General features: G+C 44.2%; 1 non-coding gene across 1 annotated transcript; it reads right to left on the minus strand.

The window, feature by feature from the left end:
- Nucleotides 1–227: 227 nt before the first annotated feature.
- On the minus strand, nt 228–335 carry LOC119039079 (U6 spliceosomal RNA). The gene has a single exon (XR_005080544.2). It is a non-coding gene; the product is annotated as a U6 spliceosomal RNA (small nuclear RNA).
- Nucleotides 336–24,940: the final 24,605 nt, after the last annotated feature.

Here is a 24,940-nt window from a genome sequence, read left to right on the forward strand (position 1 = left end):
TATTAAATTTCTAGTTGATGAGGTGATGAATAAAAGGGACTTTATTATAGAAAAAAACAAGAGCCCTGGCTGGGTGGCTCAGTTGATTGGAGTCTTGTCCATACACCAGAAGGTTGCAGGGTTGATTCCTGGTCAAGGCACATACCTAGTTTGCAGGTTCAGTACCCAGTCAGGGCACGTACAGGAGGCAACCAATAGATGTTTCTCTCTGCGTCTCTCTTTCTCTCTTTCTTCCTTCCTCTCACTCTAAAATCAGTGGACATCCTTGTGTAGGGGCCTTGCTAATCTTCTCTGTATCACCCCAATTTTAGTGCATGTGCTACCAAAGTGAGTACAGAGAGGCAAATTAAAATCACAATGAGATACCACTTCACACCAGTCAGAATGGCCATCATTAACAAATCAACAAACAACATGTGCTGGAGAGGTTGTGGAGAAAAGGGAACCCTAGTGCACTGCTGGTGGAAATGCAGACTGGTACAGACATGGTGGAAAACAGTATGGAATTTCCTCAGAAAACTAAAAATGGAACTGTCTTCTGACCCAGTGATTCCACTGCTGGGATTATACCTTAGGAATCTTGAAACAACAGTTCAAAAGAACCTATGCACCCCAATGTTCAGAGCAGCACAATTTACGATAGCCAAGTGCTGGTAATGGCCTAAGTGCCCATCAGTAAATGAGTGGATCAAAACACTGTGGTACTTTTACAGGATGGAATTCTATGCAGCAGAAAGGAAGGAGGAGCTCTTCCTTTCTACGTTTCACGACAGCAGGGATGGAACTGGACAGCATTATGCTAAGCCAGGTGGTGAAAGACAAATACCGTATGATCTCACCTATAAGAGGAACCTAATGAACAAAACAAACAAACAAGCGAAATGGAATGGGAGGCAGGGAAACAAGGAGCAGACTGACAGTGACCCGAGAGGAGGAAAGAGGGGGATAAGGGTGGAAAGAAGGGGAAGGGATTGGTCAAAGAAGGTGTATGAATGACCCACGGACATGGACAACAGGGTGAGAACTGACTGTGGGAGTGGGGGTGGGCTGGGCCAAAAAGGGCAAAGGGGGAAGAATTGGTACAACTGTAATAGAATAATAATAAAATATTTAATAAAAATAAAATCAATGCACACGTAGACATATCCTTGGGTGAGGATTAAAAAAAAAGAAAGGGAACAAGAAATGATTTTCATTTAAAGAAAAAGAAAACCATACATGGTATTTATTTTTCCAGTGGGTAATTTGTATTTCTCAATTTTACCAGTGAAAATATATGAGAAGGAAGACTCAAATGCTAAGCTGTGTAGTAACTCAAGTCACAGGGATTCTCTAGGGTGCGACTGGCTGCATTCCATCCTGATGACGGAGACCCCAGCGTGACGCTGTACTATAAGCACGTGAGGCATGACACCCATGTGGCCAGGGTTAGTGGTCAAGAGAGGGTGCTGAGTCGCAGTCTGGGGATGCTAAACCCGGCTCTGTAGTGCCCGCATGAGGCTGCTACCCGTACTGGAAGACAAAGCTAGGAAGCACAGCCCCTCCTGCTAGTCCATCATGCTGCGTTAAATGCACAACTAGGCAAACCCGGGCAGCGCGCTTTCCAACATCCAGAACCTTCCAGGATTTAGCTTCCCGGAGCTCAGTGTGACCTTCCCTTTCCTCCTATGTCTTCCCTTGCCTACAGTATAGACACACCACCCACCTTGTCCTGACTTTGTTATCATTCAAGGTGAATTGAGATGCACCCGAGTCTTCGCATTTTCCCCAAACACCAAAGTCTAACATTTCTCCACGTACCATACTGAGGAAAAAAACTGATGTTATTAAATGATTCTTGAGGCACCTTTAGTGGCAGAGTCTGTCCCCAGAGTTCAAAGGGCGGGGACCATGGGGCCTTTAAATCAGTACTGTGACCATTTCAACAGGGTCTAAGGTAGCTCTTTAGAAGACAGCTGCCTGGGACCAGGCAGCGTCCAGTGGCCAAGGGCACTAATGCCATGAGCTGTGGCTGTCGGCACCCACTTTGTCCTTCAAAATAAACCCTCAAAACCAAGTTCTGGTGAGGAAGCTTACCTAGAGGGTGAGCAGCCAGTGGTCTCCGCTGGTGGTGGCCTTGAGCTAACCAAGTTCCAAAGTAAAGGAAGCAGGTCGGTGTTAGGCTGGGGAGTGTCCTATGCAGATGCCAATGTGTCCTTTCCTCCTGGGGAGGGGACCACAGAGGCATCTCCTCCTACATCTCTGTCCCCGAGGCCCAGGTTCCTCAGAACAAATAGGAACCAGAAGGAGAGTGTCCAGGCACTCTTGGTGGGGGAAGGGGACGCCTGCCCTGCGCTTGCATTTCCAAAGTGCTCTCTTTTCCTCCCTGGCTCGTTGGGAGCCTGACATGAGGGCCCATCATGCGTAATTTTCCTTTTTACTCTGCTTCTGCGTGTCCCTTTGAAGTAGGGAGTCCTGTTTGTAATCGCACCATTGCGACTTGCTAGAAACCATCACGACAATGATGATGATGACAACTGAGGCTACCACGTTCTTTCCATTTTCTACGTGCCTGTCGCTGAACTGTGGGCACCACTGGACCCCAAGGATGTGGTACTAGACCCGAGCTGCCTGCCCCACCCCACGGGATCTGAGACACACTAGTGACGCGGTAGTGTGCGCCGACAGTGGGAAAAACGGCAGTGTGATTAAAGGCATGGATGACCTGAATCAGGAAAGGAGCAGCCTTTCGGGTGGCGGGCTGTCCAGGGGACCTGCTCCTGGAGGCCAACCTGACCTTGCTCCCACCCCTCTGCCGATGCCCCACCTGCCAACACACGCTGTCATATTGTTAGCAAACCTCACGCTGTACCCCCAAAGTGGCCCTCAGAGACTAAATTCTGTCTGGATGCGCCCTTTGGGGGAACAACCAAAACAAAACTAACAGTTACAAAAACAAAAGCAGCACGGAGTGGAGGAAAGCCATAACTTACTGAAATGCCACTCTGCCCCCACCACATGTGTGAGGCCAGACACAGCTTGCCTTCCTGGACCTCAGGTCTTCTTCGGAAAATAGTGGTAAGAACAAAAAAATGAGACAACACAATGGACAGGCACTTAACAAATAACTTGAAACTCCATTTTTAAAAGTGGACTGTACTTCGGTTCCCTTTATAAAGCCCGGAATACACATTCGCTTGTTCACACCAGAAAACAAGATGATATGTTTTTGAACAGGACCCGAAGCCCTCATTTAACACGTAATGAGAATCAGCTGTGGGCCTTCTGCATCCCTCCTGTCTGGCTCTGAAAAGGTCTCCAAAGGGAGGCAGGTGTCTGGACCCTGAGCTTCCATTGGCCGCTATCTGTGTGCTGCCCCGGCCTTGTCCGAACGCTGGTTGAAGGGACTCTGTCCTGAGTGTGCTCTGCAGTCACATCTATAAACATATTTCCTGCCACCTGACTGGCCCGAGTCTCAGGACTCACCCTCGGCTTTTCTGTGGCAGCCCCCAGCTCCTGCCACCACGGCCTCCCTGCCCAGCAGCTGCAGACAGAACGATGCCCATCAGGAAGGCCCATCAGGAAGGCCCACGGAGGCTCAACTCTCTGCCATGAAGCTCTGGGCTAACCCTGTCTGACTGCTTCGGAGCCCGCCGCAACGGGTTTGCATGGCGGGCTAGTGAGGGACTTCTACAATTAAAAAGAAAAACAAAGTCATCAAAGACCGAGGCCGTAGGGTCTAGAGGGATTCCCAAGGGCAGCTAATTGGAAAAAACCACTCGCCCCCCGCTCACGTCCCTCCCCCCACCGCCGCCCCCCAGCCTTATCCGAGAGCAGCCACCCCTATCTGTAAATGGCGACCATGGAAAATGTACCCTGGCGACTTTGTGTGAAAGATAGGCAAGGCTCCTAAAAAATCTTCTCAGAGGCTTATCACCTTCTTCTGGCTCCACAGCGGGCTCGGGCTCCGGGGCTGGAGGAAGCTGCCTGTCTGTGAGCCCAGACAGGGTCTCATCAACAACTGATAAGGCCCTCTGTGAGCAGGCAGGCGCTGCGGGCTCACTGGCCTCTGGGATGCCAGAGACGTTTGTAGAAAACACACAGGGTCCAATGACCTCCATGAAGCCGGTCGACACACAGGAGGGCAAGAAGGAGGGCGGCCTTCCCCCTACCTGGGAAAGAAGCAAACCCCAGAGGTCACTGCACAGGCCAGGGGACAAATGTCTGATGGTCAGCTGGGGTGTCCATGTGCTGGACACACTGGTATGTCGAGTGAATGAACCACAAAATAAGCTCCGACCTAATTCAGACTCTAAACAACCAAAAGGCTCCTGGAATCAGAACTTCCACAACCCTGTCTGAAGATGACGGATGTGAAAAGGACGGCCTCTCCGACTGAGAGGCCTCGAGGGTCCCTTCCAAACCGGACCACTGAGTTCCACGAGGCACAGCACCAGAAGGGAAGACGTGCCACTCTGCCCGCTTACCAGCCATGCAGCATTAGATACGTCTGCTTCCCCAGGAAAATGAAATGTTTGCTCAGACTGCCTCTCGTTTTGTGAAAAGGTTGATAAATGGTAGAACATTGTATTTTTAAAAACCCTGTTTTGTTAAAAACACAATGCTCAGGCTTTCTTCAGAGGTGAGGGTGCTGATTCCTACTGAGCATGGCGAATTCTCAGGCAGTCATGGCGTTATGACAGGCGGGGGCTGTAAGAAAGGTGGAAACAGCTATCTGCACCTGGCAGTGAAGCAGCAGCCAACACTGGCTGCAAGTGCCAGGCAGACACGGGGTCACCACGAGCCCCCAGGCCCACAGACACTCGGCAGCAGAGGCTGCGAGGTGGCGGCTGCTCCCAGACACAGCCTTTCCTAGACCTGCCTGTGCTCGCCTTGCTGCGGTGGCTGCCAGGGCTCAGCCTCTCCGTCCACTGGCGGGTGACTCTCTCTCTGATCTTTCCACTTCCGTTCTGAAATCACTCCCCCAGTTCTTTCCACAATTAGGTAAGGGCTAATGACTGCAATAAATCTCTTCAAAACCTCACTGGTTCTGCTTTCCTGATTGAATCCCGACAGATACACCACAAAAATAGCCGTGGAATGCTGGCACTGACAGGGACCTTCCAGTACGGTTGCCAAGCAGACTGCGGGACATGCAATTACCTTTGAATTTCAGAGAAACAACAAGCAATTTTTTTTAGCATAAGTCTGCCCCAAATATGGAATGGGATATACTTATACTAAAAAAAACCCTGTTGTTTCTCTGTTATGCAAATTTAACTAGACATTATATATATTTATACTTATTTTAACTGGAATATACATATACATATATATGTATATACATATATATATTCCATATATATATGTATATATATATGTATATATATTCTCTGCCCCAGGTGAATTGGTCAGTCCTACCTTAAAGTTTACCTGGCTCAGTCTCCCCAAGACAGAGAACAAGTCTTCAGCCCAAGGCTGGTGAGGGCAGTTGGCTAAGGGGGCCCATCCTGGCAGCAGCAGAACCTTGGAAAGAGCCCCAGGCCAGGCCAGGTGGGGTGCTTCTCTTGATGCGTTGATGAGAAAGCTAATATCTGAACCAGAGGTTTGCTGTCCTTGTCACAATAGCCTGGGTGAGAGTGATTTAATTTAGAGGATCTGGCAGCGTACATAGTCGGAGATGATTCTGAGACAGGTGATGAAGAGTAAGTTTCTTGGACAAAGATTTTGTATTGCGGGTTGTGTGTGTGCGCCAATTGTATTTGTGAGGAACCTCAGTGGCCAGAATCTGTAAGACTAGACGTTTTGCCGCAAGTTCCTGGTCTTCACAAAGGGTCATGGAAGGGACCCGTGGGAGGGCAGACCGGTCCCCCTTGCGACGACACCTGTGTTTTGGATGGCTGCCTTTGGTCGTGCCTTGGGTCCCAGTTAGCACAGGCTACTTCCAGGAGGACAAGCCACCAGGAGAAGGGAGGGAGGAAAGAAAATGGAGAGAGAGGGAAGAAGGGGAAAATGGGTTACTAAGTGGGATCGTGGATGAAGAGCTGAATTTACTAAGATGCAAAGAGCAAATACAAGATTCTTTTTCTGACAGCAACCTCTTATAAAAATGAGGGGGCCCAGAAGGAGGCAGGGGTAGGGGCAAGTTAAAAAAAGGATTCTGGTGTCAATACTGAGGGATTTAGGCTGAGCAGGTCACTTTGCGTGATTTCCTTACAGACAGAGGCACACAGATATCCCACCTTTATATCGTTGAAACTATTTTAAGATAGTAAAGGGTAACCACGAAGGCAAGTCTGCACTGTAAGGTGTGTGTAGAAAGGACAGTTGCTGTCTCATTCCGCACTCTGTGAGGTACCTCGAGTTAATAACAATAATTGCTAATTATTAACTACGCATCAGGAACTCTGATCTCCATCAACCCAGCTGTGGGACATCACGTGTGTTTCTTGACTTCTCCTAAATGACACTTACAATGGGACATTCTGTAAAGTAAGCATTTACTAAAATTCTGGGGGTCGCTGAGAAGAGATTTTATCAAAGTCAAGTGGATCCTCATCGTTCATGGGCTCTACATTTGGAAACCCGTGCACTTGCTCTGATCGATTTGTAACGCCCAATCCACACTCGTGGTGCTTTCATGATGGTTCACGAACACGTGTCACAAAAATTTCACATCACCCCACAGGCACATGCGTTCCCCGATGGCAGAGCAGGGTGACACTCTGTCTTCTTTTGGCTTTCATAGTGTAAACCGTGGTCTATTAGTGCCAGTCTTTTCACAATTTTGTGCTTTTTGTTGGTGGTTTTTAATTGTTTAAAATGTCTCTGAAACATAGTGCTGGCTAGTGTTCCCGAGTGCAAGACACTGTGATGTGCCATACAGAGGACAAACCAACAACAAAAAAAGCTTCTCTATTTTTAAAAAGTTTATTGAAATTATTGGGATGACATAGGTTAATAAGATTACATAGGTTTCAGGTGTACAAGTCTGTAACACATCATCTGTGTATTGCACTGTGTGTTCACCATCCAAGGCCAGTCTCCTTCCGTCACCATTTATTTGGCCCCTTCCCCCTTTTCTACCTTCCCTGGCCCCCCGTCCCTCTGTTAACCACCATCCAAAGTAAGCTTTTTTAAATCATGAGTTATAGGTCTGTTGGCCGTGAGTTCAATGTTAATGAATCAACAAAATGTTAATTAAATAAGGCGTCTTTAAACAGAAACACGCACGACCAGGTTATATATTGATTAGTTGTTGAAAATGTCACGACCAGAGGCTAATAGGAACCCAACCTTGCACTTCCCCAGGGTAGTTTTCATGGTTCAAAATTAATAAATTCAGGGAGTGCAGCAACTTTAGAGAATATAACTAAGACCAATAAAGAGAATCAACCGTATAACACAAAGAACTTAAGAATAGATGTTGAACAACTCCGTTACTTAACTCCATCATACCTTTCATGGGGAACTCGGGGGAAACCATCTTTTCTCTCCAGCTTTCAATCCCCAGCTCTCTCCCTGGGCTGACGCTCTCAGCCTCTGCTCTCGTCCCCCTTCCCACCTCCCTGTCCTGGGACCTGCTACCCTCCTTCCAGAGACTGTGCTGGAAGCCCGAGCCTGGATTTGTGAGGCAGAGATGCTTGTTTCTCTCTACCTCACACATTCCCATGCCGGCTCTCCGTGGTCTTCTTACAACCAAACGGTCCCTCAGGGCATCGCATGAAACAAAGACAGATTTTCTCTGGGCAAATTCTGCCAACTTTACAATTCACCTTTTTCTGCCAGACACACATATCCATGCATGTATCTTCTGACTCTCACTGGATGAGCCCAGTGATGGTACTGTGGGCACGTTGCACTGTGGATTTTGCTGGGAAACAACTTGCAAGAAACACATTCAACCTACTTTGTACTTTTGCCAGTGAGAAGAGTAAAGGCAGTCAGATGGTAAGAGTGAGAGTTCTAATTTTCATGTCAGTCCCTGTTTTTTAAAATATATTTTATTGAGCCCTGGCTGGTGTAGCTCAGTGGATTGAGCGCGGGCCTGCGAACCAGACAATCGCAGTTCGATTCCCAGTCAGGGCACATGCCTGGGTTGCAGGCCGGTTTCCTGCAGGCCAGTTCCCAGCAGGGGACGCATGAGAGGCAACCATACATTGACGCTTCTCTCCCTCTCTCCTTCCTTTCCCCTCTAAAGATAAATAAATAAAATATTAAAAAAATATATATATATTTTATTGATTATGCCACTACAGTTGTCCCATTCCCCCCCTTCATTCCTCTCCCCCCTGCAGACCCCCTCCCCCACCATTCCCCCCTTTAGTTTATGCCACATGTCTCAAGTTCTTTAGATTCTATATTTCCCATACTATTCTTACCCTCCCCCTATCTATTTTCTACCTACCATCTATGCTACTTATTCTCTGTACCTTCTCCCCCCTTCTCCTCCTCCCACTCCCCTGTTGCTAACCCTCCATGTGACCTCCATTTCTATGTTTCTGCTCCTGATCTAGCTGTCCTCTTAGTTTGCTTTTGTTTTAGGTCTGGTTGTTAATAACTGAGTTTGCTGTCAGTCCCTGTTTGTAAGGAGGCAGAGGGAGGTGATTTAGACAAGGTGATTTTGCCCCAGGCAAGCAGGGGAGGAGCTGATTGGATATTTTTGTTTTGTTTTTCTGAACTAGTCCTGTCACCTAAGAAAAACTAGACAGTCTCTTTTTAGGGCCCCTTTATGTCATCACCAAACCACCCCTGCCTCCACAGGGAACGTAAGCAGGATTCCAATCTGCTGCGCAGACACGAGCTCACAGGGTCTCAGAGTCAGGGCCTCACTCCGTGTTCAATGATTTCTTTTTCTTTTTTGTCTCGCCACTTGAGGAATCTGCTCTCAGAATGCCTGGCTGAGGTTGATCTGCTACTTCTTATTACTGTGGCTTCTCAGAGACCTGAGAAAACATGATTACAGACACTGTTCAAATGCAAAAAAACATCGAATTTAAAAACAGGAAATGCAGTAGTTTAGACCATGTTAACTGCCTTTCAAAAAGTAGGGTGAAGAGAATGGGTCAGTAAGATAGCTGCTAAATGTGAATGAGCAATGTATCACTATAGACAGCTATGACTTCTAGTTTTTTTGAATGAGCATTTCTTTGCCACTGGTTCTGTAGCCAATGGAGGGTCCTCAACTTCACCTCCTCAGCTGTGAAGGGAAGCGCTTTGGGATGGTCGAGGTCAGGGAGTCAAACGGGATGATGGCAGATGATAAATCAGACATCTGTGAGTTTTCTGACATTTGGCAGTAGTCTGTCCTGGGAGGAAAATACACATTTTTCTACAGCGTGTTTATCAGGTTTTGTTTTGTAAATAAATTCTTTGACATGTAAGAACAGCAGAAAATTCCAGTGGGAGGAGCCGCAGACTAGAAGTAGATTGTGCTGGACTTGGAAGTCAGCAAGCGCTGTGGCAGATAATGTAATGGAACGCGGTGGGGGGTGTTGTTAACTGGACTGGGAATTCACGAGGGGGCAGGGCTGGTAACTCTGCAGGAAGCTGGGAGAGAATAACATGTTAGCTTTGGAACAGGATGAACATACGAGTCAGCATAAAGTGATTTTGGAGACCATCAGTTGTGAATATGCTTAGATGGGATGTTATTTTTGGCAACAGTGGCTATTATTTTGCTTTTATAAATATTTATAAATTGTTTCAAAAATCCTTTATCAACTCTCTGTAGTGAGTGCACAGTGGATTCAGTCTGGGCGGGTTTGTGTACGGGAGTGTGCAGGAGGAGGGGCGCATGACCCAGCAAACCCACACTGTGTCCTCGTTCAAGGCAAATGCCCTAGATTCTGGCTGAATTAAAAAAAAATTCTAATATTTTAAAAATATACTAGAAATAGAGTTCTAGCTCAAAATGGCATTGGCAGATAGCTCTGTGTTTAATATTGTCTAACTCCTCAGTAAATTAAATGGGAATCCCAGAAAAGTGATGAAGTGATACTGGCAGGATGGTAAAAATGATTCTGCATTTTACACCACCCCCGACTCAGAGTCTTTGGTGTGTCCCACCCAGAGAGTTAGGCATGAGTTTTTCCTTCAGTGACCGAACACATGTGGACTACTGTTCCCATCTGCCTACAAACCTCTCTGCTCCATCTGACATTTTCTACAGTCACAGAGCAAATGCCAAGTATCACCTGGGTAGAAGGCGCAGGTAGGAAACTTTTATGTGAGCATTGTGCACGAGATAGCTAACCACCCTCAGAAACCATGGTGGATATGCACAGACCCAGGGGAAAAGTTGATAGTGTGGGAATTATGCTTGTTTGTGCATTTCAAAATTTCAGGGCACCAGACAGGTGGACATTGGACACAGGGAATGATGTCAGCTTAGTAGAAAAGAGACACATTAATTAAAACCTTGGGAATTAGATTGAAATCTCTGCATCTCGCTCAGTACAGATCTGAAAAGGGAATCAGACTATCACACCAGCAGGGAAAAAGCAGGGCCAAGAGCTATTCACACACCCAGCATCCAGAAAGATGTCTCCTCTCTCACAATTCATGTGTTAAACAAATGTCCGTGAATTCCCTGTTGTGGGCCAGGCCCTGTTCTAGGCAGCAACTGAGTAAGAGAAGAAAATCAATATTTTTCTTAAAGCACTGTAAAACAAAGGGAAAAGAGCAATATAAAAAGGACTCAGGAGAAAAGTATAAACCTAGGAAATATCTAACAAGTTTCAGGAGAAAATTCAGAAAAATGAATTGGCATGTTGTACAGAGCACAAGGGAAAATAACCTCAATAAGTAAAAAGAAATCTACTGTATTTCAAAAAATCCAAAGTCAGGAAAAGGTGAGGTTTAATATTGTCTAACTCCTCAGTAAAATTCATAAAAGCAGGTATTACAGACTGCAGAGAAAGAAGTAAAGAAAAACCATGCAAACCAATACAAGTCAACAGAAATACAGAATAGGGAATCACAAATCACCATTTTAATAATAGTATTTACAAGGGAGAGAACAGAACTATTACATAATCAAAAAAGTTACATGAAGCAATAATCAAATGTATGTATCATTGAATACAACATTTCTGAACTGAAGAAAGACCTAGAGATTAAATGAACTGACTACCATCCAGGCAAAAATGATCAGTTGGCCCCACACTTCTTGAAAAAAAAAGTTAAATGACAAAAATAAAGAAAAAACTGTGATTATCAGGAGAAAAAATCAGTTTCCTACGGTAGAAGACAAACAAGGTTAGCCTCAGATTCTTCTACATGTCTAACCCTGGATGACATAAAACCACATCAATAGATTTTCAAAGGAAAAATGTTGTAACCTGAGGCTTTTATACCTAGTTAAGTTGGCTTTCATGTATAACCAGAGAAAGACATTTCCAGGGATACAGGGCTTTAAAAATTATATTGCATATGTAGTATTTTTCTTGAAAATAATTGGTTAGAGACAAACTACCTACATTCAAGTCTTGAAACAAAATTAGGTGATTAACCATTGAGATGTGATAGCATAGCAATTAAAATTAGTGGTGCTTGAGTAGAGAGAAGAAAACAATTAAGACAAAGCAGAAATTAATAAAATTGAAAAGAGAAAAACAATAGAGAACATCAGTAAAAGCTTTGAAACAACAATTGTATTTATAAAGCTACAGGCAGTTTGACAAAGGAGAAAATAAAGAAAACACTACTAACATCAGAAATGAAGGAGGGAATAGCATAACATTCCTCATAACACAGACCTCATAACATTAAAAGGATAATATAAGAATATTATAACAATCCTATGAATAACATAGGTGAAATGGTCCAATTCCTTGGAAGATAAAAACTACCAACATTCATCCACAGAGAAATAGATAATCTGACTAGTCTTATATATCTTCAAAAAATTGAAAATTTAGTTTAAACCCTTTCCAGAATGAAAACTCCAGTCCACATGATTTTGTTGGTATATTCTAACAAAGACTGAAAGGAATTCTACACACTATCTTCCAGAGATAGAAGAAAACACACCCCAAGTCAGTTCACACAGCCAGCATTATCACGATACCAGACGAGACAAAGATTGCCCAAGGAAAGAGAGACATATGTCTGTCCCTTATGAATGCGGACATAAATCCTTAAGAAAACAGTATCAAACCAATTCTAGAAATCTATAAAAAAACTAATATATCACAATAAATGGGTCTTATTATAGAAATGCAAGGCTGGTTCAACATTCAAAAACCAATCTATATAATCTACCATATAAACTGACTAAAGAATAAAAACCACATGATCACATATCAACTGATGTGGAAAAACCATTTGACAAAATTTAAAAAAAAATACCAGGACTAACAAGTGAGTTTAGCAAGGATACCCCCCAGGATCCAAAATCAACTGTATTTCTATTTATTAGTAATCAACACCTGGAAACTGAAAACAATTAAATGTCATTTTAGGAGCTTGAAACAAGAGAAATGCTTAGGTATAAAACTAACAAAGAGTGTGTAGGACCTGTACCTTAAAAACTAGAGTCCTGATGAAATATCAAAAGAGACTTAAGATAAAGAATATCTACCTGAAATTTACAGCAAATATTTTAATATAATAATGAACAAGAAACATTTCTCTCAAAGTTAGAAGTGACACAGTAATGCTCACTATTACCAATATTAATGTTTTACTCAAAATTGCAGCCTGTCAAAGGTTGGATTCTCTGGAAGCAGGTGCCCGGATGCAGGGTGTGGGGTACAAGACATTTCCTAGGGGTCACTCTCTATGCTGGACATCTTGTCCTTCCCCACAAAGGGCTCTGGATTGTACATTTTCAAGTCTACAGCAGGGGTCATCAAACTTGTTCAGTCAAGAGCCGGAGGAAATATTGTAGGCTTTGTTTGCTAAGAGGCAACTTGGTGGATGTTGTGTAGGCACTTACATGACAACCATTCTGAAGTGTAAAAACTAGTTCTAGCTCATGGGTCACACAAAAACAGGTAGTGGCTGAATTAAGACTGTGGGCCCTAGTTTGCCAAACCCTATTCCAAAACAAAGCAGTAAGAAAAGAAAAAGAAATAATAATCACAAAGTTGAAAGGAGGAGGAAAATTATAATTATTTCTGATGATATGATTATCCGTCAGGAAAACCCAAGGAGTTAACTATTCAAATTTTAGAATTCAGAAATAAAGATAATTGTAAAGTACTCACAAATTAGAAAATACCACTAAACATAGACCTAGGTCCATTTAAAGCCAGTGGATCACAAATTTTAAAGAGCATCTTCTGGAAGGGTTCTTAAATGCAGATTCTGGGGCTCCCAGCCCAGATTCTTCCATTCAAAAGTGCTGGGTTGAAGTCCAAGGATTGATACAAAAATAAGCCTTCTAGTTGATGCTAATGTGAGAAGCCTACATTTCTGTTTTAAATCTTCATATTAATCTCTTCTAAATTGATGTTTCTCACCTTTTCGGGAGCATATAATGACTGTGAGAATTATACAAAAGTTATGAACAACCCCATTCACCTCAATATTGTACAGGAGTGAAAAAAAGTCTCCTACTGCAATGGACTCTTTAGAAGGCAGCTCTAGCCTGGCTTCACTTGCTCAGGGAACTTGGGCTAAAGTACTGGGTTACATTTGCTCAAACTCTGAAAAATTATTAGGAAAAAGTTTGGAGGGCAGCGGAGAGTAAACAGAGAACTGGCCCACGGTAGAGTTGGTCCTTGTGCAGACAAATTTGGATCTTCAGGCGGCAACTTTCTCTACTGTCACGCCTCAATGCACTTCCTAGTCACCCACCCACCAACTCACTGCCTCCGCCATCCATAACCACAGGATGTCTGTCCATCTTGGATCTTATAGTTATCTTCCTCTCTACGTATCTAAGGGCACCTACGGCCTGTGAGCAGGAGGTCCAAAAGGAGGAGAAAGTGGCAAATACAGCCAGAAATCTTATATGGGTGGGGACAGAAAGTCAAGGGAAAAGTTCTGAACTTTATCCTAAAAGTAATGGCAAACAGTTAAATAAGGGGGAACTGGGGGAAAGTAGGGTGACAAGAAGAGAGTTTTCATGTCACTCTAATGTCTTTTTAAATGAGTAGCGGGACATTTGCATGTTTTTTATGATTATTACTTGGGACTTCGTTCACATCATCTCACAGTTGACTGAACACTCCCCTCTGACCTCTCCCTCCTTGGGGACCCACTCAGGTTTAATGGAAGCTTTTGTCTCTATCTGTGCCTCTGACAGCTGGGAGATTAGCAGGGACTTGGCTAATTAGGATTTAACTGTTCACTAATGTTCCCGTGGGTTTGTCGATCACAATCTCATTTAGAATGGATTCAAAAGTTTTTGAAATCTTGAGAAAGGAAGCTGTGTCAGGACTGATTCGATTTTCTTACAGAATTAAAGCCAGAATCAGACTCACCGGATGGTCCTCTCAGTCACATTCCCTAACAAAACGATAGTTTGCATTGAAAATAAGCCTCAGTCCTCCTTAGGTGCGAGGGCCACAGAGTGAAAGGAAAGTGAAATGGAAGGTCTCCATGGAGACATGAGATCTCGTGGGTCTCTGGTTAAAGCAGCCCTCCAGTGACATGCTCCCATATGCTCCCAGGTGGCTTAGGGGACACATGAGGAGATAAGCCTCATGATGTGACCTTTAGCCCCTGAAATTCACTGAAAGGTACCATTCAGCTTGATCGCCTACTTTTTATTCGTTCGGGCAGTCAGTCATTCCATAAAATTTTCCTTTTTGTGTGTGTGTGCCAGGCAGTGAGCCAGGGCTGAGAATAGAGACGGAAGGGCCTGGTCCCTCGAAAAGCTGACATTTTAAACTGGGAGTCAGGTATGCAGACAGTAGGCATGCTGTGCGTGACACACGTCTTAGTAAGGTGCAGCACGTCGCAATAGGGGCACAGAAGGAAGACCCACATCATGAGACCACCATTCAGGAAAGACTCCAGAGGAGGTAACACTTTGATGGGGTCTTGAAGGGTGAGCAAAAGCTTCCCAGAGGAGAGTAGGGGCAGAGAATCCCAGAGGGGGGAACAGTGTTTTCAAAAGCATGCATCATGGGTTATGCCAGGTAAACAATTAAGAAATCTAGCTTTTTATCATGTTAGAGCAATACGCTCTGAAGTTAAGACATGCCACTCAACTAGCTGCATGATCTTAAGTTAATGATGGAAGATTTCTGAGTCCTGGGGTCTTCGCCTGGAACAGGGCAACCAAACGTTCATGTGCTAGAGGGGCCTCACATGTACCAGGTGCTTGAATTGTATTATACATAAAATTAGTTCAGCCCTGGCTGGTGTAGCTCAGTGGATTGAGCACGGGCCTGTGAACCAAAAGATCGCAGTTCAATTCCCAGTCAGGGCACATGCCTGGGTTGCAGGCCAGTTCCCAGCAGGGGACACACAAAAGGCAACCATACTGGCAGGCAGAGTTAATATTTCTCTCCCTCTCTCCTTCCCTTCCCCTCTAAAGATAAATAAATAAAATCTTTAAAAAAATAGTCTTTTATTTCCCTTCCACATAGAGGTCCAGATGCAGACATCCCAGAACTGATTCAAGGACCCAGAGCCCTTTGCCTGGAATATAGATTCTATCTTCAGGTTCTTCTCACATCCAAGGTGGTCATCAGAGCTGCACCTGTGCTCTGAGCAGCAGAAAGAGTGAAAGGGAGGACCTCCCAGCAGGATCAACTTGAACCTTAAAGCAGCCTTCCTCGAAGCCCACACGAACCTTCCCATTGAATCCTATTGGCTGTCACATGCCCTCATACATCGCTCCAGGAAGTTTGGGGTTTGGAGTCTTTTATGGGGTCACTTCTCCATACAAATGAAATCAGGGTTTTGCTATTAAGAAAGAAGGGGAGAGTGGACATGGAGTGGCCACTGAAGGTCACTGCCACAGTGCTTAACTAGTGTTGGTTCTATTCCAACTGTGGCAAGTCCACACAGTTTAAGAGAAAAACCCAAGTTTCGAAGTCAAACACACTTGGATTCACAACCCAGATCTGCTACTTGCTCGCTGTACAAACTCGGGCAAGCCACTGTATGCGCTCTGAGCTTTATCATTTATAAAATGAAGGCAGTGAAGCTGGCCCCCCAGGTGCCAGGACAGCTGATGCCTGGAGGCCACTCAGCAGATAGAGGCCCTGACTCCTGCCCGTGCCCTCTTGCCCACCTGCAGAAACGCAGAGTGCCAGACATCAGTCCTGCCTGCCAGTCAGCTGCCCTCTTCTGTCCCTGGAACAGAGACGTCAGGGGCAGGATTCCGTGAGTGGGTCAAAACCACAGTCAGCTGGAGAATGCAGGTTCAAATTCTGGAAGGGGAAAGGCAGAGAAGGGGCAGAGAAGGAAGGTCAAGGTATAGGTCAAGAAAATACAAACCAGAAAAACAAGAGCATAGCGAGGGGGTGTGGGAGACAGAATCTAGGGATATTTGTGCCACTAGAGAAGCAAGAAAAGATGTCCCACAGGGTGAGGAAACTCTGATTTTTAAATATTAAGGGGTCAGTGTTAAGTAATAGATAATAGTTTAGAAAGCCTGGACCCTGTATGAAACAGATCTGACATTAAATGTAATTAGCAGGTGTATGATCCGTCCCGTGTAAGCTCCCTGGGGGACAGGCCCAAACACAAAAGCATCTGACAGTGGTCTCTAGAATCTGGTGACCTTGAAGAAGTCTGCCCACAGCACAGACAACAAGCAATTCACTTTGCAAACATACTAATTTCTGATATTTGGTTGCAAAGAATAGCAGCCCACAGGAAGTAATTCAAATAAAAGGGGAGTTTCTGGAAAGAATACAACTGGCTATTTCATGGCCATCTGAGATCAGAGACTCCGGACCTTGTCAGCTAGGAAGGAGGTTGCTTGCTGCCTCATCTCGAATTTCTGCTCCTCTCTGACCTTGCTTCATTTCCTGTCTCCCCTGGCATGCTATCTTTTCCTGCCTTCACCTAGCTTGCAAGCTCCTTCTTACCCTGAACTCTCCGCAGCATCTCATTGACATGGTGATGACTCAGACTCTGGCTCCACAAGTCTGTCCAGTTCAACCATCCATACCTTATGACAATGATTTACAAGTCTCTCATTTAAATTTAGAGGTTGGAAATCTTCTCACTCAACCTAGCTAAGCATTGTTTCCCTGCAGGAGATGTCCACATGTCACTTAATCAGCTGTCACTGCAAGGTAGGGCAGAATTAATGAGCTCCATGCATAACCAAACCTCCCATTCTCCTGAACTCATGATGAGAGAAACAGTGTAAGCTCAGGACTTACAGTTGCATAGCCACCATGTCACCATGACCGTTACCATCACCACCATCACTATTACTGCCACCACGACTGTTCCCCTCATCACTTCGACCTCCCCCACCATCAGCCCCACTGCAGCCATAGCATCACCAGCACCTCCGTCCTCATCATCACTGGTACCACCACCACCAGCGTCCCCACCACCATTTCACCAAAATCATTTGCCACTGTTGCCACCACTCCCTTCATCATTAAAACCAGCCACACCTTCACCACCATCGTCACACGACCACTAATCCCACCTCCATTACCATCTGCTCCATAATGACCATCATTAACACCATCACCACCCACTACTACTGCCACTAGCACCACCTCCATCACCACCACTACAACATCAACATCACCACCACCATCTCCACTACTTTGCCTCATCCCCACCACAGTCTTCACCTCTGTCACCATTTCTACCACCACCTTCAACATTACCATCAGCACTATCAGCACCTCCATCACCTTCACTATCTCTGCTGCTTCCTCCATCACCACTACCAGCTCTGCCATTACCATCATCAATACCACCGTCACCACCACTGCCACTACCTAGACTGGGAAATAAGGACTCTACTGTGGACAACCTACTCTTAGTAAAAAGGAGGTTGGAGGAGGGTAGGTGCCTATGAATTTTCCAGCTGTATCTATGCCCATAGTTATCTAGCCCTGAAACCATATAGTTGTCTTGTCCTCCCTACCTGATCAGTCACCAACTACTACAGATTCTTCCAATTTGCCTACATCTCTTTCTACTTTTCCATTTCTGCTGCCCTCACCACTCATTTCACAAATGGATGATTACAGCTGTTTCCTAACTGGCCCTCTGCCGCCCATCTATCTCCCTCCAACGCATAGCTCGTGTCCTGCCAAATGAATCTTTCTAAAATATTGATTTCATTGCTTTTCAACTCTTCTCAAAACAGCCAGTTTTTCCCATCCAGAACAAAATGCTCTGGATCCAGATGACTTTTTACACCTCATTCCCCGGCACTTTAGGATCCTGTTTTGCCGACGTGCTCGCTGTTCTTCCAGCTTAACCCAGTCACCCCCATCCCCACGCTGCCGCCCCAACATGTTCTCATCTCCGTCTTCCATAGCCCTCTATTTCCGTACAGATTCTACTTATTCCCAAACAAGTCAGTCATCTTCCATGGCATTTAAGGAATTCCTCTTAAGTATTGGTACATTACAAGACTCGGCTTCAGGATGACAGACTAAATCCTCATCTTCATCTCCTTAGCCCTGAGAAAAATGATGGTAAAACCACAAAAAGGCATAAACCTACAACAGCCCATGACAAGAAAGAGGCTGGCTAACAGACCCAAGATTTTAACAAGTTCCCAGGCGATAGAGAGCAAATGCAGAGGCACCATCAGTGGCTGGAGGCCGAGCAGGGGAAACAGTGGCCATGAGGACCAAGGGGACTAGAAGCAACAGAAGCCAGAACCTCTGGGCTCTGGGGGAACCACATACATACAAGAGTGGAACTAAGAAGCAGGGCTGAAACCAGGGAGTGAATGAAAGGACTATAAACAAAACAGCAAATGCCTCCCTCCTTGCAGGAAACTCAGGCAAGTTAGCATTTCTTCCCAGCCCAAAATCAAGGGCATTTTTCTTAAAAAGGAAAGAAAAAAGTTACAATGTACTTGAAGTACATTAATGCTATGACTGAAGGTGTTAGTGCCTAAAATTGAAGCAGTCCTCACCCTGGCTTCTGGAAGGCTTTCAGCATAATAGTTAGCTCCCTATTTTCCACCTTAAAGCAATGTGCGCATTCAATAACAAGCCTGCGCACTATGAGAATTTCCATTCACCTTCCTAATCCACACTCTTGAATATCAAGGTGTGCTCCAAGGTGTTCAAAACATATTAAGATGTTTACTAAGACATCATAGGGAAAAATGGCAGTTTGAAAGAGAAATCCCAAGCTGAACATGCAATAATTCAAGTTCAGTGATTTTTTTAAAAAAAAAACCTAATCAATAGGTACTATGAGATTTGAGGAGCTATTTAATCTGCAAAACAAGAGTAGGGAACAATGCAAAGGACTGATGAAAGGTACAAGAGAGTAGTTTTGGACATAAAAAATATATAATCGGTGAAATAAAAATGTAATAGAAGCATTAGGGGGGAAGTCTAGAAGACCTCTTGGAGCATAAAAGTAAAAAGGCAGATGGATGAAAAGGGAGCGGGAAAGGTAACAGACACAGCGTCAAAGCTGGAGGCCTGACATCCAACCGAGAGGAGTGCAAAATGAAGTGGAGCAGGTAGAGGCAGTGGACACAATATCGAAGGGATAAACGGAGACACGTTCCAGAGCTGAACAGGGAAGTGAACTTGAGAATGAAAAGGTTTGCAGTGTACAAAATGGAATGAATGAAAACTTGCACCTAACACATCGTTGTCAAAAACAATTGTTTTCATTTATAAAGCCAGATAAACAGGACTACATAACTTCTGAAAAAACGTATGCATATATAATGCTTAGTCTTTATAGTGATAGATATCTTTAATAAAAATATAAAATATATATTACACATACCTTTAATAAAAATAAAAACAAAGATGATGGTGGAAAATGAAGGCTTAATATAATGCAGGGCTAATACTAATTATGATGATAAATAACTCTACACTGGCCACTTTGATATCTAGCAGGGTAAGCCCTCCGGCTTTGTTCTTCTTCAAAATTGCTTTTGCTATCTTTAGTTCTTGGCATTTCTTTATAAACTTTAGAACTACCTTACAATTTCCAAAAAGAAAAATTTGAAAAGCTGCAATTTTGCTTGGGATTTCATTGGATCTGTAAGCTGGGTAGGTACACATGCCTTCCGACGATGTTTGGTTTTCCAATCCCTGAACATAGTACAGTTCCATTTATTAGGTCTTGTCTAATTTCTTTCAATAATAGTTTATACTTTCCTCAGTAGTAGCCCTGTGTATCTCATATCAGACATAACTCTAAGTATTCAATGTTATTTTTACTCTGTTATAAATGATATATTTTTAAATGTCATTGTCTAACAATCTATTCAACTGACATTTATAATGTTGTAATATTGATCTTGTATACCCAACCACCTTACTAAGTGTACAGATTAATTAAAATGTATAGATTCTTTTGCATTTTCTGTACACAGTAGTATGGCCTCTTGCTAATAATGGCAGTTTAAAATCATTTCACCTTTTATTTCCTTTTCTTGCTTATTATACTCACCTAAAACCCTACAGCAATGTTGAATAGAGGTGAGAATGGTAGTATTTTTGTCTGTTTCCTAATCTCAAGGGAAATAATTTTTCCACATTTTACCATTTAGATATAATTTTGCTCCAATTTTTGTGTATAATTTATAATATTAAGGTAGTTCACTTCTATTCCTAGGTTGCTAAGAGTTTTTATCTGTGTAGCTGTGTGTTTTGTTGTTGTTTATCATGAAAGGGCAGTGAACTTATATGATTTCTTTTTGTGCCTGTTGAAATAACCATCGTTTTCCTCTTTTATTCATTGATTTTGGAGTGATAAACTAAATCTGACTCGGTTGAAATGTATTATCCTTTTATTTATTGTTGGATTCAGTTTGCTAGCATTTAGTTTGCATCTATTTCTGTTTTTTAATTTATTTATTACAGGGAGAGTAATCTATGATTTTCCATTTGCACTGTAGCTGATCTGGTTTCCATTTTCACGCTGGTTGCTAGGAAGCTTAGCGCTGATCTGGAACAGCACAGCAGGTGGGAAAAAAGCAGGGCGTCTAGCTCCAGAGGCTGCGGGTCCACTACTTATCAGATTAAATGGCTTCATCCTCCTAAAGAGCTTAGAACTGGGGCTGGTACATATCAGAGTTGAACAAAATAAGTTCTTCAACATCCACTTTTGTGTTAACCTCACTCATAGCTCCATTGCATGTTCTTAACTTTGTTCTATCCTTTTCCTATGTCATCCAATTTGTCTATTTCAACAGTTAGTATGCCATGACAAACACATGGTGGTTTTTAAAAAATTTCTCTAGTGTTGGATCTTTGGGTTGTTAGTAATGCTTTCCTGTTGCATATTTCACTGCAGTTGGTATCTTTGTGCCTCACACCTTTATATTTCTGGTGTTTCCTGGGAATAGAATGCTCAGGATTAGGATTACTGAGTCAAAGGGAATGAATGTATAGAAACCTTTTTCTGTTTAATATTCTTCCAGCAATAAATAAAAGTGCTAATGTTATCATACTCTCATCACTGTTGAGAATTATCTTTTAAAATCATATAAAGATCAGACGTTATTTTTAAATAAGACTTTTATCCAGTGTGGTCAGCGTTGCTCTTCAACTTTGGAAATGTCAAAGTTCCAGAAGTTTCTTTTGCTCACCTAAAAGATATGTGTAATGGAAGAGTCCTTCCAAAGAGATGGAAACTAAAGAGTGTTATCAGTTGGCTGTTTATATAGACTGTTACATAACTTCTGTGTACTGTTACTTTCCAACATTACTGTATTAGCATTTTCTCAGATGCTTATAAGCACTTTGAAGAAAAAAATTGGCACTAATGGAATAATACTCCACCAGGTGAATATGTCATATATTACTTAGTCATTCCCATGCTCTTAGTCAGTTTATTCAAACTGTTGCTATTATAAATAATGCTTCAACAGACATCTTTGTACATCAAGTTCTTCTACCATTTGTATAGTTTTCTTAAGACTAGATTGCCAAAGTAGAATTACTGGGATAAAACAGGAAGATTTTCAGGCTCTTGATACATTGTCAAATTGAGCAAAGGTCATTTGAAAAGCAATTTTAGAAATGTTGTCCTGGCTGATATAGCTCAGTAGATTGTTGGCCTATGAACCAAAGAGTTGCCAGTTCGATTCTCAGTCAGGGCACATGCCTGGGTTGCATGCCAGGTCCCCAGTAGGGTGTGTGTGAAAGGCAAACACACATTGATGTTTCTCTCTCTCTAAAAATGAATATACAAAATCTTTTTTAAAATGTCAGATAAATGTGGTTTAGGGGAAGGGAAGGATGGGTTTTCATTTTCTTAGGGAGAAAATATTCCTGTAGAGGCCAATGCACAGCGAGGCTGCTGAAGCATGAGCTGCAGGCTCCTCCTCACTTGCGTGGGCTCCTCCCTGGGCCTGGGACCATCATCAGCGATGTGCTCACAGGGGCAGAGGCTGTTTGTTTGCTTCCCAAGTTGCTAAAGCAGACACTGCGACCCAGTTTGCAAGACGGCTGTCCCTTTCCTCTCCATCTTCTACTTCATCACGCCTCCCATCATGTTGGTAGTTTTGAAATGTCAGGGGCATTTCGGGGACAGGCCTAAGAGGAAGTTACATGGTTTTTCTTAACGGGAGCCCCCCAAGTTGTACAAATTTTCAAGCTTCACACAACTGACATCTACTCTTGAGTTTCTACTTAAGCTAGGGACGTAGAAAATGCCAGGATCCATACACTGGACTTGGGAGTTCACATGCCCAGCCTAGCAACTTTGATGGTCTTGAGAAAAGTCAAGAGCTGTGCTAAGGACCAGCTCTTGGGTACAAGAGCAGGATACATGTTCTTAAAACTCTATTTCTTGAAAGCTGGCTTTCCTGGACAGATGGAAAAGAAGCCTGCCAGAGGCGGGGCCTCTGAGAGGAAGGCTCCATTAGGATCCTTGCTCAGATTCCAAGAACGGGTTCCAAGTTCCTTTCATCTGGGTGGCTGTGCTCACAGCCCTCAACACCGCTCCAGGGATCAGCCAGAAGGCGGGGCTCACCAAGGCATGATGGCAGGTCCAGGGCCCGGTTGCACCATGATGCCAAATAGACATCAGCCAACTTCCCTACAGTGGCCGGGATGCTCAAGGTCTAGGATATGTCTACTGGCATCGTTCAGGCCTTGATTAGGGAAAGGGAGGGAATAAGAGACAAAAATATATTCTCACACACAACTCTAGCCTCCATCCAAAGTCATTTAGTTTCCTTTTGCTCTTGTAAAAAAAGTAGATATGGCAATAATGACGAACTGAAGAAGAGGATCTGAGGCCCCACATAAGTGGGGGGCAGGAGAGAGGTCCTTAAAGCCGGCCAAGGGGCAAGAACAGGTCCTTGATTTGGAGGGGATCCGTCTCATTTCTTAGTGTCCCTGCCTACTGTTTGGATTTAAGGTTCTGAACTGTTGGGACAGGCCTCACTCTTTCCCAGATCCCATCTTTGCTGTTGGGAGGAAGGGCTGTGCAAGACAGATACAGATTCTGAGATGCAGGGGGAAGAGCAGTGAGGGGAGTGGGACGAGGCTGAGGGCTCAGGGGCAAGGTCACCATCTTGGCAATGTGCAGTCAGAAAGCCACTGCTCCTAATTCCTCAATTTTGATTCTCACATTAAAGCAAAACAGACTTTGAGTCTTTTAAGATAGAGCTTGGTGTGTATGAGAATAGTCAGTAAATAGTTTCTCTGTGTCTGCCAGCCTGCTCTGTCCACAGGGGCCCGGCTGCAACACTCCAATGCCAAGTCTGAGGAAGACTCTCAGCCCCGATGCTACATTTCTCCAGGCCCTTGGAGTGTAATTACCATTAAGGTTGAAAAACGAGGGCGATGAGAAGTCATGGCAGGCTTTTTCAAGTTTACGTAAACACTGGCTGCGGAGAGCCAGCTGGGACATCAGAATCAAAGCCTCCTTGTCACATCAGTGCTTTAAATCTCGAAGCAACTCCTGAGGATCATCTGGCCTCTGTGAACACAGCAGCTGATAAAAGGCCCCTCTAAGCTCATTTCTTATCTGTTCCCACAGCACAGGCTGCCCTAAAGCTGCCTGCTGGGGAACCCAGCCAGCGGAGCACGTGGCAAGTGCCATCGAGTCCTGAGATGAGACAGGGATACAGGGCGGCCTTCTGGGGGTGGGGGGGCCTGCAGGTGTATGGGACTCAGGAAGGGCGAGGGACTGCGAAGTTCCTCTGTGGTGATGTTGATCCCCTGCTGGGCCACATTTGCTGTCAAATGCACTCCCCAGGCTGCAGAAGGGCAGCTGGCTGCCTGTGAAGACTGAGGAGAAGGAAGAGGGATGGGTCTGCGGCCTTTGTCTTAAACATCCAGGATCTGTGACTTGAACGAAAACAAAAACTGGGCCCAAGGGGTCTTCCCCGGGTCTTGTCCACCAGGGAGTTTTCTGAAGTGCTTTCATCTTTGAACAGTGAATGTTGACGTGAGCCCAGCACCCGCTGTGGGCCTTGCTGGCTGGCACTGTTTTTGAGTAGGATGTTGAGTCATGAAGACAAATATGAAAGGGGAGACAGGGTTCCTTAGTTTCACACCAGCAAGCCACAAGTAGCCATGGAGATGGTTCCATGGAGGGATTTCAGTCCCCCAAACCAATTGTTCCTCACCTGGAGGCCATTCCAGACAAAAGCCACCAATGTGAATTGCCTAGGACAGCACCAAGCACATCATAGTCCATCAGCAAAGGCTGGGCACTGTTTAACACCTGCCCTGCATTTCTTTAGGGTGGATGCCTCTGAATCACATGTGTTCCAAGGAAGGTATAACATTTGGAGCAATGGCTGCATTCAATACCAAGCCTGCCCACTATGTGGAGAATTCCCATTCACCTTCCTAATCCACACCCTTGAATATCAAGATGTACCCCAAGGTGTTCAAAACATATTAAG

The sequence above is a fragment of the Artibeus jamaicensis genome, unplaced genomic scaffold, assembly GCF_021234435.1.
Source record: "Artibeus jamaicensis isolate MK-2021 breed Jamaican fruit bat unplaced genomic scaffold, CSHL_Jam_final contig_1016, whole genome shotgun sequence".
NCBI classification, from domain to species: Eukaryota; Metazoa; Chordata; class Mammalia; order Chiroptera; family Phyllostomidae; genus Artibeus; species Artibeus jamaicensis.